Source organism: Haliotis rufescens, unplaced genomic scaffold, assembly GCF_023055435.1.
Source record: "Haliotis rufescens isolate VD_foot unplaced genomic scaffold, xgHalRufe1.0.p SCAF_30, whole genome shotgun sequence".
Classification (NCBI taxonomy): Eukaryota; Metazoa; Mollusca; class Gastropoda; order Lepetellida; family Haliotidae; genus Haliotis; species Haliotis rufescens.
In genome coordinates this window covers 3,082,729-3,098,620 of record NW_025964002.1, presented here as the reverse complement: position 1 = coordinate 3,098,620, position 15,892 = coordinate 3,082,729, and the positions used below count along the sequence as shown (strand labels likewise).

The following is a 15,892-nucleotide window of genomic DNA, read 5'->3' as shown; positions in this document are numbered from 1 at the left end:
TTACCAATGATTACTTTCTTTTACTTCTGAACTTAGTTAGATCTACACGTCATCCACAATTTTCTCTTTTTTAATTAATATTTTTAGACAAAGTCACTAAAAATATATATTTAACCTAGAACCAAAGATGAGGTGGATTATAGATGAGGGGAAACCCTGATGGTAACAGACAAGGTGACTTCGTTTGAAAATATATTTATATGGATATCACCAATGTTTTGTTCAACAACAAAGATTTAATAGGTACTTTATTTGCTGGTCCATTATATGGGACTGGCAGTTACATGAATTACCAGTCCAAGTCTAATTTTTCTGGCAAAAAACCTGGTAATTACTGGTAAATGGGAACACTGATAGATACAAGTATTGGGGAGTTCTGGGGTCTATCTATCCAGGATTAACAGGGTCTATCTATCCAGGATTAACAGGGTCTATTTATCCAGGATTAACAGGGTCTATTTATCCAGAATTTACCTGGGCCTCTCTGTTCAGGATATACCATAACCAAGGTATTTTGGAAAAAGTGTTTTTAATATTAACTTAAAATGAGGTTTATGAAATTCTATCAGGCTCTAGGTTGAAATACGAAATGGACATGTGAGAGGTGACTGTACTGGGTGAGGCTTCAACCAAGAGGTCAAAAGGTTAACAATTCTGTTGCTCTTAGTACAAATTCTCATCTGTAAAAGGGAATTAGCAGGATCTGGTCTTGTAATATAAGTACAAGAGAGCAAATGAAAAGATGGAATAGACAATCAGTCTTGAAGTGAGCAAATATTGTATGAATTATTGCTTGATTGGAATCTGATTAAGGATATCTTGGTAAATTGGTAAATACCATTTTAACATAGCATCTGGCTTTCATCCTAGGTTCATGAACTATGTTCGATTGACTAAGAAAGTTAACTGAGTTATTTTAGACAAGAAGAGTTTGATAGCGCAAACTGAATCTGCCATTTAGAGATTGGAAATTAGCTTCTATTGAAATGAGCTTAAGAGTCATTTCGGTATGACTTTGAACATTATTTCGGTGGGTGGAGATAAAATTATCATCGATAGTATTTTGTTAGTTGTCCGGGAGTTGTGCGGGGATTCGGAAACTCACGGCTAAACAGAGAGGTTCTCGCTGTAGATTGGGATTCCGGGGCAGAAAAGTATTAGAGTTAACAGCTGATCAGAAATGCTATCAGGCTCTTCAATGCATCATTTAGGTATGTGTTGTATTTGAGTTATACAGGCTACAAGAAAATATCTGAGGACCATGTGTGCATATTTATGATTAATTCCATCATAAATAAAAAGGACTTGAGCAAACCAGCTGGCTTGTGATTTTGAGAGCTACATCATCCCAGGAACAAAGGAGTGGTTGATAAGTACAAGTGACCAAAGGTAGAAGGGTATAGTAGCCGACACCTAAGGTTACAATACCTGGGTCTATCAATCAGGGATTAACCTTGGTCCTTCCATCCAAGATTTACCTAGGTCTATTTGTCCAGAGATTTACCTGGATCTATCTTTGCCAGATTTACCTAGGTCTATTTGTCCAGAGATTTACCTGGATCTAAATTTGCCAGATTTACCTAGGTCTATTTGTCCAGAGATTTACCTGGATCTAAATTTGCCAGATTTACCTAGGTCTATTTGTCCAGAGATTTACCTGGATCTAAATTTGCCAGATTTACCTAGGTCTATTTGTCCAGAGATTTACCTGGATCTAAATTTGCCAGATTTACCTAGGTCTATTTGTCCAGAGATTTACCTGGATCTAAATTTGCCAGATTTACCTAGGTCTATTTGTCCAGAGATTTACCTGGATCTAAATTTGCCAGATTTACCTAGGTCTATTTGTCCAGAGATTTACCTGGATCTAAATTTGCCAGATTTACCTAGGTCTGTTTGTCCAGGATTAACCTGGGTCTTTCTTTGCAGGATTTCCCTGGGTCTATCTATCCAGAATTTACCTTGGTCTATCTATCCAGAGATCTACTTGGGTCAATCTATCCAGGATTAACAGGGTCTATTAATTCAGGATTTCCCTTGGTAAATCTATTCAGAATTTACCTGGGTCGATCAATCCAGGATTTACCTAGGTCTATCTGTCCAGTATTTACCTGGGTCTATCTGTCCAGTATTTACCTGGGTCTATCTGTCCAGTATTTACCTGGGTCTATCTATCCAGGATTTACCTGGGTCTATCTGTCCAGTATTTACCTGGGTCTATCTATCAAGGATTTACCTGGGTCTATCTGTCCAGTATTTACCTGGGTCTATCTGTCCAGTATTTACCTGGGTCTATCTATCCAGGATTTACCAGGGTCTATCTGTCCAGTATTTACCTGGGTCTATCTATCCAGTATTTACCTGGGTCTATCTGTTCAGTATTTACCTGGGTCTATCTATCCAGGATTTACCTGGGTCTATCTATCCAGTATTTACCTGGGTCTATCTGTCCATTATTTACCTGGGTCTATCTGTCCAGTATTTACCTGGGTCTATCTATCCAGGATTTACCTGGGTCTATCTGTCCAGTATTTACCTGGGTCTATCTGTCCAGTATTTACCTGGGTCTATCTATCCAGGATTTTCCTGGGTCTATCTATCCAGGATTTACCTGGGTCTATCTGTCCAGTATTTACCTGGGTCTATCTGTCCAGTATTTACCTGGGTCTATCTATCTAGGATTTACCTGGGTCTATCTATCCAGTATTTACCTGGGTCTATCTGTCCAGTATTCACCTGGGTCTATCTATCCAGGATTTACCTGGGTCTATCTGTCCAGTATTTACCTGGGTCTATGTGTCCAGTATTTACCTGGGTCTATCTGTCCAGTATTTACCTGGGTCTATCTGTCCAGTATTTACCTGGGTCTATCTATCCAGGATTTACCTGGGTCTATCTGTCCAGTATTTACCTGGGTCTATCTGTCCAGTATTTACCTGGGTCTATCTATCTAGGATTTACCTGGGTCTATTTATCCAGGATTTACAGGGATATATCTATCTATCCCGATCCCGTTAGTTGCCTCTTACAACAAGCATAGTCGCCTTTTACATCAAGCATGGGTTGCAGAAGACCTATTCTACCCCAGATCTTCACGGGTCATCTTACTTGTAACAGAGCCTAACATAAGTAAAGGTTTTAAATATATGTACATGTACTTTTTACATGAATTAATTCAATGCAACATTGAATATATCTGAACTTAAGAAAACAAAAAAAATGTAATTTAATCGACTCATTTAAAGAAGACTAATTAGTGCATATTTATTCAATGTTGACTAATTTACCAGTATTGCTTGAGCAAATACTTGTCATATCTCCTGCCCATGAAAGACTTAATAACTTCTATTAACATTACATCATCAACTGTGCAATCAGTCGTGGTGATACACACAACTGATTCTGCAATTGCACCTACATCTGTTGCAGGAGTCATAGCAGTTGGAGGACAACAAATGCCGCAAGCTACGTACATTGCAGTTATATAAATGCATAATCCAAAGTTTCATTCCAATATTTGACATTCACTGTTTTGTAAAATTTCATTAAATTCAGTTTGGACGTAATTTCATATTCATTGTATTTCTATCAAAATTACCACACACATTTTCATGAAACAGACATAGATACATAATTCATGTTCATATGTTCACAATACACTGCTCCAAGCTTCAGTGATTCATTTCATGTATATGCACGTGAAAACTTTGAATGGTGATAAGTCTTTATAAAACTGATGCTGCAAAACAGCAAATAATATCAGTTCATTTTTATATAGATTGCATATTCACATTTGAAACTACATCCTCCTTGACCAGAGAAGATTGTACACCTGGTGAAAAATATACTCATCGACAAAAGAAACGTGAATACAATACATGTTGGTTAATATTTGAAGAATTACTCATATTCAAGAGATATTAGATTGGTTCGAAGCGCAAACAAACATGCTGGTATGTTGTGTGAACCAACGCTCATGAACGCATCACATGTGACGTTATAGATCCATGACTTGAGATGCACAATCTGTCTCGTGGAGGATTAGAGTGTGAAATTTGGAAATCACGTGCAGCATATTGTGATAAGAATAAAGACACTTGACTGATTGTTTGTTTTGTCATTAATTGGTACACACTGGAAACATCTCTTCTTAACGTACATACTTCTCTATGTTTGTATGGTTTGCGTTTCTTTTGGCATTGAGTATAGTTTACTTCTTGCTAAGACCCGTGAAGATCTGGGGTAGAATAGGTCTTCAGCAATCCATGCTAATTGTAAAAGGTGACTATGCTTGTTGTAAGAAGCGACTAACAAGATCAGGTGGTCAGGCTCACTGACTTGGTTGATGCATGTCATCATATCCCAATTGCGTGGATCGATGCTCATGATGTCAATCACTGGATTGTCTGCTCCAAACTCAGTTATGTACAGAGCATCATCATATAGCTGGAATATTGCTGAGTGTGGCGTTAAAGAGCCTAGCATAGTCGAATCAAAATCACAATGAAATCAAAATGTGAATCCTGCAGAACGGGTTGTGGAATCATGATTGCAATGATTTTAAAGCGGCACTGATCTAACGCAATTCCCCGGACTGGTTGTTGCCTTTGTTATTGTTTTCCCCCCGTGAGTACCCGGATGATACGCAACGCAACTGGTACATTCACGTTTTCTGGTATAACCCTACACTTGTGTATTTGTCGTCATTCATTTGATGCTCAGTTAATGAATTTATTACAGGTATAATAAGTGGTAGCACCACTCCGATTACCTGACAAAGGTTCCCATTTGGCATTTATTGTGACTGGGGTAATTATTCAATCTATATACAGGTTTTAAGTGAGGTGAAATGTGTGTTATGTAATATGCACGTGGCAGCCCAGCAAGAGGTGAATGATCAGTTGATTTACTTTTTTGTGAATCAACAGATCTTTCCTAGCCATCAAAGTATTGACAGAAAATACGTTGATTGATTAATCACTGTTATCTTGCACAGTGGATATGTCAAAATTGAGTGTTTACATGTTTAGGTTTACTAAAACAAAGGGAATACACTCATATCATGGCGTGAAGTGCCGATGTAAAAACAACATACTTTGTTCAAAGGGTAATACGTTGATTGATTGCTCATTGTTATCTAACTCAATGGATTTTTTTAGGAACCGTGGACGTTATGAAAATAGTTGTCACGTGAGCTTTCTCAGCCGACCTTTGAGACTTGACACCTATGTGAAACACCTGAAACAATCTAAGTGATCAGTTGAAAAACAAACACGGGTTATAATACCCCGAAACGATATACATATTTTAAAATATTTGATTGTTACAGAGACACGTGACATCGAATAAGTTTCTTTGTACAGCTGCAGACGTGTGGGATATTGTTCGTTTGTGTGGATATTCACGGATACATTCCTTGAACAAGGAAGCTGCCTAAAATTATGCACATTTGGTAGGTTATAATTATGATACTTGCTTTTTGTTTTCCTTCATTTGCTGTAGCATTGAACAGATTCATTCTTGTTCCTCTACGTCTTGGTTGGGAAAGACGTTGGGATAGACGTTGTTTTCACAAGTCTTTTTTTTGTAAGCGTGTTTATATTACAGTCAATTTGTAAAATGTGATTCTCTCAGGCAATTTATAAAAATGTGTTAATATTTCAGTCATTTTGACTGAAAAATCTGTCCATTTCTTTCACAGATTGACTAAAATTGATTAAGACGATCAAAAGGGCCTAAAAACATCACAATAGATTATTATGTAGGTTGGATTAGAAGCCAAACAATATAGAAATGTACTTTTCATCGTAACATTTACAGTCTCTTGGTGATGATATTAAACATAAAAATCTTTGGAATTCGTTTTATAATAATACAGCTGGACATATTTTTCAGTCAATTTGTAAAATAACAGAATATTTAAGCGTTTAATGAATTTCCTAAGTGAAAATTTTGCACATTTTGACTGTAAAAATATAAACACAATAAAATAAGCAATACTTAGGAGAAATATTTTGTGTGTGTTGCAAGTCAAAATAGCGTAAACGTAAATCGCACAATTACCAAGCAAGTGACTTATCAAAACTTCGTCACCATTACCGATGCTACCCACAAAGATACCTACATTCCTTATTATTTCCAAAACTGTATTTCATTTTATTGATCAATGTGACCATACGCCGTTATACTATCAATAAAAGTGACAAATGCGTTTACGAATTGCGCAGCACAGGTAGCGAACTAGTCTAGATTTCTACTGTATCATCCGGGTACTCACAGGAAAAAAACAAAAACAAAGGCAACAGCCAGTCCCGGGGAATTGCTTTAGATCAGTGCCCCTTTAAGCTGTGCATCTGTTGTAATAACATATGAAAGGAAATATATTTTGGCAATCACCAGGTATAATTGCATTTGTCAAGAAACAGCCTTGAATGGCAGTCAATGTAATATATAACACACCATGCTGCATAGCAGCAGATTGCCTAAAAAAACATGCATTATGGAATTCAGAAGTAGCGTGCTGCTTAATGTCATACTGGCACAGGTCCCCTTGCAAAGTGGATCTGCTGTTAGATAGAAGCTGTTGTTTAAATTGATTGACTTGCTCCTGGTAACATATGTGGGTTTGTTATTTAACGGTGTACTAAGAAATATTCAAGCTACATGATGGCAGCCTGTAAATAATTGATTCTGATTCAGACTATCCTGCGATGGATATTATGCACAACGATCCAAGCCGGTGACGTATGATGACATTCATCAGCCGAGCCACCGTACCTGATCACCTGATGTGATCTCTGGGGGAGACCCGTGAAGATTCGGGGTACAATAGGTGTTCAGCAACCCATGCTTGCCGGAAAGAGGCAACTATGCTTGTCGTAAGTGGCGACTGCCGGGATCGGGTGGTCAGGCGCATGTCCAATAGCGTGAATTGATGCTCATATCAATCACTGGATTGTCTGGTCCAGATTTGATTATTTACAGACTGCCGTCAAATAGCTGAAAATATTACTGTGTGGCGTTAAACAACAAACAAACAAACAAACAGGTTGCTGGGGACCATGTCTTACCCTGAGTCTCCACTCTCCATGTTGAATTACTACAACATAAGCTGAAGCATCTGTGTTGATAGCAGTCTGCCTGCAGTGTTCCCGCTGGCGTTTGAAACTGCCAGTCCCGGTTGACTGGCAACTCTAATAATTACCAGTCCTCACTAATTTTTGTCAGTCCCAAATTTCATCAAATACAAAAACTTATGAAAATTACCTGTTTTTTATTCTTTCAACATTTGCTCATTGCGATGACGTAATCTCCAAAGTAACTTAGGTAGATCTACACGTCATTCACACAAAGTTCATTCACAAGTTTCTCTCTTTCTTTGAATTTTTTTTTAAACTAATATATACTTAACCTTGTAGCAAAGTGAAATGATAAAAATAGACAAGGGAAAACCCTGATGGTAACAGACAAGCTGACTGTCGATGTTTTGGTCAACAACAAAGATTTATAAGGAACTTTATTTGCCGGTCCACAGGGACTAGCAGTCACATGAATTACCGGTCCAAGCCTAATTTAACCAGTAAAAACTGGTAATTACCGGTAAACGAACATTATTTATTCCACTGCGAATATTAAAAAAATATTACAATAACATTTTTAAAAATTACATTGGTATTTCTGTTTATTGTCTGCTGGAGAACCCACATAAATATACTACTCAAAAGAAGTTAAGGATCACCCATATTACAATAGTTAATCTCTCATGCTATGACAGATTAACATTACCAATATGAAAGAATCGGATGATCCTTAACTTCTTTTGAGTAGTATATTTAGAATTTCTGTTCATTTTTCACTTTAGGAGGAATCATTTGCGTGTACAAATATAGATCGTAAATTATTGCCAATGAAAACAGCTGTGCTGGTAGCTTCAGGCCATGCCCCCCTTTTGGAAGCCGATTATGGAGCATGATGTCATCACTTTCATTGGGACATTTAAATACTTGCTTCCAATATTATGAATTGTTTTCTCTCAGAAATGACAAAATGGATCATTTTTTCCCCTTTACTTGCCCTTTAATGTGTACAACGTCTACTTGTCCTCATCAGGAAACCATGCTTTTGTATATCATTTACTTCAGTAAAGTTCCTGTATTTGAGGACTTCACTGGATGAGTAAATAACAAAGTACTGAAAGACCTACACTGAAATACAGGTACACAACCGATGTCTTGTATTATTGCATTGTACAATGGGCTATACACCTAACCAGAAGGTACACTGGATCCTCGTTCAGCTTTAGTCCACTAGTCCTGATAATGATAACATACAGCAAAACCCTTATAAAGGGCAAATTTCTACTGGTCCGATAAGACCTGTGAAGATCCGGGATAGAATAGGTCTTCAGTGCTCAACATATGCTAGCTGTAAAAGGCGACAATGTTTGTCGTAAGAGGTGACAAACGGGATCGGGTGGTCAGGCTCACTGACTTGGTGATGAATGTCATCGATTCCAATTGCTTGGATCGATGTGCATGATGTCAATCACTGGATTGTCTGGTCCAGACCCGATTATTTACAGACAGCCATCAAATAACTAGAATATTGCTGAGTGTAGCGTTAAACAACAAACAAACAAACTAGTCCTGCTAATACCTTAACTATTGGGCAGTGTGGCAAGGACTATAGGACTAGTGCCAATGTCTAACGCTACTTGTTGCATGAATTTATAGACCTAAAAAATGGAGGACATTCTCTTCACAGTTTGATATGTAATGATATCACCTTTTTGTTTTTATCATATAATAATTTCATACTTTAAAGAATAAACAGTTTCTTTTATGCTGATTGGAAGAATGGGTAGTCACCTGATGTGATATTTGCAGTTCACACACCTCTGAACAAATAGAAAAGTTCACACGATGTGAATTTTTTGTTGTGAAATTGATAGTGTGAACTTTTGGCGGAATACTTTCTGGTGTTTCCCCCGACTCTAGGTGTTTACAGTCAACTCGTTTTTCTATTCCATTTTTCATTTTTAACCCCTGCATTTATCAGTTTGATATGCAAACACCCCGGGCTGAATTGTTTGGGATATCTGTATCTTCAAACACAGGAGTCCATCAGCAGGCCCACAACACTGAAATATTTGTGATATAACGATTACAGCAGCAAAATAATCATGATAATAATAACAGGACAGACATGGCCAGGCAGCATCTCGGAGGCGTCAGAGAGCCAACCTGCCTAGCCGCTGTCTGTTGGTTCACTCCACTTACCCAAAGTCTTCCAGTCAAATCACTGACAAGATGCCAGGTATCGAATAGGATACCCCTCGGTATGCAGTATCCAGCACCACAAAGTTAAGCTTCAGTGGCCAACCAGCTATTCTCTAGTGTTAATTACAAGCCGCTGACCCACACATGAATCTGTGCTGCTGGCTATGGTAATAATATATCAGCTGCTGTTGTATCGGGAGCCTTCTGAATATTCATAAAGATATATTTAACTTACTTAACTCCGAGAACAAAAGGTTCTAACTTTCAACTATGGGCCATAACAACATGAACTTATTAATGCAATACAGTGTTTGAATAGTTCATTGTGTATTTGGTCTGTTGAGGCTGTTTGTATATTAGTGTTTGTTTGTTTGTTTGTTTGTTGTTTAACGCCAAACTCAGCAATATTCCAGCTATATAATGGCAGTCTATAAAGAATTGAGTCTGGGCCAGACAATCCAGTGATTGATGTCATGCACATCACTCTATATGTTTTCACTGAGTATCGAGGTAGACAAGTAGCACAGTAAAACAAACCCACCCAAACACTCTATACACAGCTCAAAAAAGTAATATCATCAAGAGTTTATTACCCTCTTGTGTTTCCATATTATTAATACAAAATTGTTTTGGAAGACATACCGTATTCGATGTAATAAGCGCCCCGCTCTAATAAGCGCCCACGGCGACATTTGCAAACATATTGGCCAGTGAACAATCCCAATAAGCACCCCTTCCGATTGACCGATGTACACAAGACTTATTTATTCGCGTACAGAACGCACCCGTGTGTTCTATGCACCCTTAATTATGGGCAATTAAATTCTTGAAAAAACACTATATTTCTGTCATACATAAACATTTCAGGCTGTCAGCATAAACCATGAAGTTTATGTTTCAACTCTGGTTTTTTCACCAAAATAATATTCTTATAATAGCCCCCTGTAAATTTATAACATATTATAGTTTTTTAATTTTTATATGTAGGTTAGTCATGAACTGGTGTCTAAAATACGGTTTGAAAGTCAAACGGCCTTGTCAAATTTAATGCAGAGAATAGGGTAACATTACAAGTGGGGCGACATCTCCCCGCTTCCCCCCTCCAAAAGTTATAGCCTATATGATGCACTGGCGCTCAATCCTTGAGAGGGGATAAAGGCGGAAGTTTGATTAAACTAACCGTTAAGAAATTCGACGAATCTACTTATAATAAATGGGTCCTTATTTAGTGGTATCACACGGAAGAGCCGGAGTTAACTTATCTGGCTATATTTTTCTTCCTCGACTTATCAATAAGACAAATGACGCTGCAAAAGACACCCTGTACCGGCTAGATCTACCTGTAGGGCTAGAATGAGACACTTAAAGTAATAACTTTTCATTTCAATTCCAACATCACCCGCTGATCGCCGTCATCCATGACGATGTAGATGTAGAAGAGATACACAATGTACGATCAAACGGTCATCGGTTGAAAAATAACTGAAATGTATTGATAGGGATCATGTGTACATGGTGTTACTGAGTGGTTATAGCATGCTTCTGTATAACATAATGTATTGTTAATCACTTACTGTCACCATCCCCGCCTCGGAGCATAAGTTACATGCTTCCCTCGGGCACAACCGCAAGTTCTGTCGCCCCGCTGTCAACAGCTTGTTTATCACTTCTCGGTGAACTTGCCCGGATTAGAGTTACCCCCCTTGGATGCTACGCGTCAGAATATGCGTCAATTTGATTTAAACAGTATTTTATTTCCATTAATGTTCAGATTTTACACTACATAGCGTTACAAAATGGAAAAAAGGATTAGCAAACAGGCCAAAAAGGCCTATATTAATGCTTCTTATAATATACTTTACATCATACATGTAGATTGTAATGAGGTCTATAGAGCAGACAATTTACTGTCAGCTAGAATGATAGAAGGAATGTAAAAAAGAACATTTATCATCCAAAACTGGTTCCAACAAGAGATAAGGTTTCGGTGAAATCAAGCGATATCTACATGGTAGATATTGTTTTTATAAATTACTGATTTTTTTCGCGTATTTCGATTTAAGAATGATATTGGATGATAAATAAAATCTCACCCTCGTGTCCTTTGATATAAAATATATCAACATGTTGATAAAAGTGGCATAACGTCATGCTCTCCTTTCAAATGTACATACTTTAATATCCCGTTTCTGTTTATCAGCATGTACTTAAACTCACTGCAGATATCGTCATTTGATTAGGGCGTTGTTTCACTGCTGTCTCATGTCTGAGAGAGAGAGAGAAAGGGGGGGGGGGGGGGGGGGGGTAGCTTAAATTAATTAGGATTTGGGTTGATATATAGAAACTCACCCAGGTGTCTTTTGATATCTCTCTGTCTTTCTTTGTTGGGTAACGCCGCACTTGGCAATATTCCAGCTATATGAGGCGGTCTGTAATCATTCAAGTCTTGATCACACAGTCATTGGGGTACCGTACGATGACATGCATCAACGTAGTCAGCGAGCCTGTACACCCGATCCTGTTAGTCGCCTCTTTCAACAAGCATGGCTTGCGGAAGATATATCCTAACCTGGATCTTCACGGGTGGTCTTTATACACCCAATATACTCAACGCCAAAAGAAACGCGAACTATATCAACACAGAGAATTGTGTACATTGAGAAGAAATGTTTCCAATGTGTAGCAATTAATGACAAACTAACAATCAGTCAAGTGTTACCACAGAGTCTCTCTATGTATTCTTATCGCGATTTGCTGCACGTGATTTCAAAACTATACACGCTAATCCTCCGCAAGACAAGTGGTGCATCTTGAGTCATGGATCTATGACGTCACATTTGATGCATTCATGGGAGTCGGTTCACACAACATAGTACCATGCAGTATGTTTGTTTGGGCATCGAACCAATTTAATATCTCTTGAATCTGAATAATTGTTCAGCCATTAACCAACATATATGGTATTCGCGTTTCTTTTGTCGGTGAGTATGTATCAACACCCAGCAAGCCTCAGGGTCCTTGACTTTTATCGACTCGCAATCGTGTTGAAATATTTGATATCAAATTGAAAGACACCGGGGTGATCGAGATTCTCAAGTTATACCCCAAGTCTTGGGCTATATATACTGAACAACAAAAGTTCCTGTGACATTGAATAAGATTTAATGCAAAGTTATGTTTTTACCAAATCTGAAAAAAATCGGTTTTCAACAGATAAAAGACTCCTGTAAGTGTTAAAATGGTTTAATTTGCCATACTGACTTCAGAAAATGCGTGATTTCATAAAAAAAAACCACATGAACATGCCATGCCCAGCCTGTGTTATCAACGGGATACACCCGACTCGCCTAAAATCCGACTCGCCTAAAAAGACTTTGACCCGACTCGCTTAAATTTTCTTTGGGCGAACTACGGTGGGTTTTTGTATTTTAGAATAAGTATGTAACTATCAGAAATACATAGTAATGCATTTTATACACATAATGTACCTAAATGTTAAATATATTTTTTAGGCGAGTCGGGTCAGATTTTTTTAGGCGAGTGGGATTTTAGGCAAGTCGGGTGCAACTCTTATCAACAGTATATATATAGCAAACAAGTCTACACCAGGAAAACATCATTTGTAAAACAATAGCTACTTAAACCAAGTTGTATCCATAGATTCTCTATAAGCGTATCCCCAAATCATATTACCTTTATATTTACAGTTATGAATACGATTTTGGTTTAATAAATGGTGGTTAGGGAAGATATCAGGATATTAATTGTCTGAGAACTATATAAATGTGAAAACATGCCTTTCGAGCAGTAATAAAATGGTCTCACTGGCTTTGAATCAAATTAACACTGACGTAAATATGACACCTATAAATACTTGAATTGTGAAATTACTGACATCTCGGTGGCTTCGTACGCACAAAGGGGCACTGATCTCTGACAATTCTCCGAGACTAGCTGTTGCCTTTGTTATTGTTTCCTTTCATAGTATCCCGATTGCACACACATGCACACACACACTCTCTCTCTCTCTCTCACCCACACACACACTCTCTCTCTCTCACACACACTCTCTCTCTCTCACACGCACACATACTCTCTCTCTCTCACACACACACACTCTCTCTCTCTCACACACACTCTCTCTCACACACAATCTCTCTCTCACACACACACACTCTCTCATACACACAATCACACGCACACACACTCTCTCTCACACACACGATCACACGCACACACACACACACTCTCACACACACAATCACACGCACACACACAATCTCTCTCTCACACACACACACTCTCTCTCTCTTACACACACACAATCACACAATCTCTCTCTCACACACAATCTCTCACAAACGCACACACACACTCACTCTCTCACACACACAATCACGCACAAACACACTCTCTCCCACACACGCAAACACACACACTCTTTCACACACACACACACACACACACAATCTCTCTCTCACACACACACACTCACTCTCTCTCACACACACGATCACACGCACACACACACACTCTCTCACACACACAATCACACGTTTCCCTTTTCGCCATGAGATCTGGGTTATATTAAACATGAAACTGGTCGTGATTTTCCACCCACTTACCACACGTTTGAATGGAGGATATACCGCTAACCTGCCCTTAACTACAAAGAAATATTCAAAGGGGTCATTCCTCGCCGTTCCTACAATCTAACAATGACTTGTGACTTACCTGTTAAGATTTAGGCTCCAGCCATCTATTTCCCCGAGAGGATCTGACTGAACGAACTTCCTATTCATTCCGGCTCACGCAATGCCCCCCCCCCCAACAATATAACGGATCGATGCACACCCTGAATAAACCATTATATGCGTTCTTGGAAAACCGGATGTCAGATTATAACTGACAACAGGTAATAGATAACAAGTGTATGTGTATGCTACTTGTCATCTATTACCCGTTGTCGTCAATGTTAATCTGCTGCTTATCAAGCATCTATACCTCTAAACTAATGAGAGTTAGGAGGGTGGGTGTGGTCGGGTGGGGTGTATGAGGTGGCTGCATGGTGGTTATGAAAAACATGATATCGTTCAATTTGTTCAATTATTAATATTTAGATATTATATGTGTTTGTGTGTGTGTGTGTGTGTGGCTGGCCTGGACGGATGTTCGACACAAAGGGAAGTTGACAATTGGAACGTTGAAGACGTCATACACATACCGTCACGTAGAGAGTGTTTTGCCACTCTGAATGAATCTTTATGCATAGATCTAAATATGAAACAGATGAGGCGGTCTCACTGGTCTCCTTTATTTCTAGTTCATGTGGGTAAATCAGTGGAAATGAATTAGCTATTTGATGGTTAATTATTGGTGGTTATTGAACGATAACCATTACATACATATGCCATACATTTTAATTACTGCTGCACCATATGTCCGGAGAAATCCATTGTCCTACATCATTGGCAGCCACGTGGAACACATGTCCACAGACATGCACAATTCAGAACTTAATTAATGAATATAAGCTGAATTAAATCCATTTCACTATGGTATCAATCAATTAGTCTGAACCGGCTGACATCAAAATCACAACCAAATTGGTCGTTATTACAGAGCATTTAACCATTACAGAAAGTGTTTTGCTAATATGGTATGACCGATGTATCCAGTAGTTTAGTTCAAACTAATTTAATTATTTGATTTTTAGTATAACACTCCCTCTCTCATGTGTCATTTGCTTGTCGACCGCCTCCGTGGTCTAGTGGTTGAGCATCCGCCCGGAGAGCGGAAGGTCAAGGGTTCGATTCCCAGCCCGTCATAGTAATAGACGTTAAAAGGTGATATTTGTTGTTACCATGTCTGGCGCTCGGCATTAAGGGGCTAAAACAAGGACTGGTCGGCTCGGAGTCAGTATACTGTGTCTGAGTGGGGTATTCATGTTTAACTGCGGCATGGTATCTCAGTGGTCTAGCACTATTAATCGGCATCAGTCCGGACTAGTACAAGCAGCCACACACAAACACATACACGTGCATGCACGTCGCCATATAAGTGCAATAATCTTCGACGCGACGTTAAACCCCATTTCACCTCACCTCACCGTGAAGATCCGGGGTAGAATAGGTCTTCAGCAACCCATGCTTGCCGTAAAAGGCGACTGACGGGATAGAGTGGTCAGGCTCGCTGACTTGGTTGATGCATGTCATCGTATCCCTATTGCGTGGATCGATGCTCATGATGTCAATCGCTGGATTGTCTGGTCCAGACACGATTATTCACAGACCGTCGTCATCTTTCAACTAATTCCAGTTATGGTCGATGGAGTGATTGAGTACGGTTTCAAGCCGCTGTTCGCACTATTCCAGCAATATCAGAGCCAGATATTGGCTTACACATTGTTCCCATGTAGGAAAAACACCCGGGCCTTCTATATGACGAGCAAACGCTTTAACAATAAGGCTACCCCACCGCCCATATCCGGGTGAATTAAACCCTCACATATGTTGCTGACCAAACACTATATCAGTTTTGTTAAATTATAACTCAAAGTGATATAAATTAATAAAAATAACACCAACCGGATAAAATATTATGACACGACATGT

The 15,892-nt window shown here is 38.8% G+C and overlaps 1 protein-coding gene across 2 annotated transcripts in view; it reads right to left on the bottom strand.

Moving 5' to 3' along the window:
• Nucleotides 1–14,082, bottom strand: part of LOC124147286 (cystine/glutamate transporter-like) — a 29,549-nt gene extending 15,467 nt beyond the window's left edge. Inside the window, exon 1 of one of the 2 annotated variants that reach the window (XM_048380415.1) lies at nt 14,013–14,082. The gene's annotated coding sequence lies outside the window, so the exon portion shown is untranslated. Of the gene's footprint in view, nt 1–10,852; nt 10,957–14,012 lie in introns of those variants that run through there. The other variant, XM_046517963.2, reaches the window with a different exon arrangement.
• Between the last annotated feature and the right edge of the window lie 1,810 nt (nt 14,083–15,892).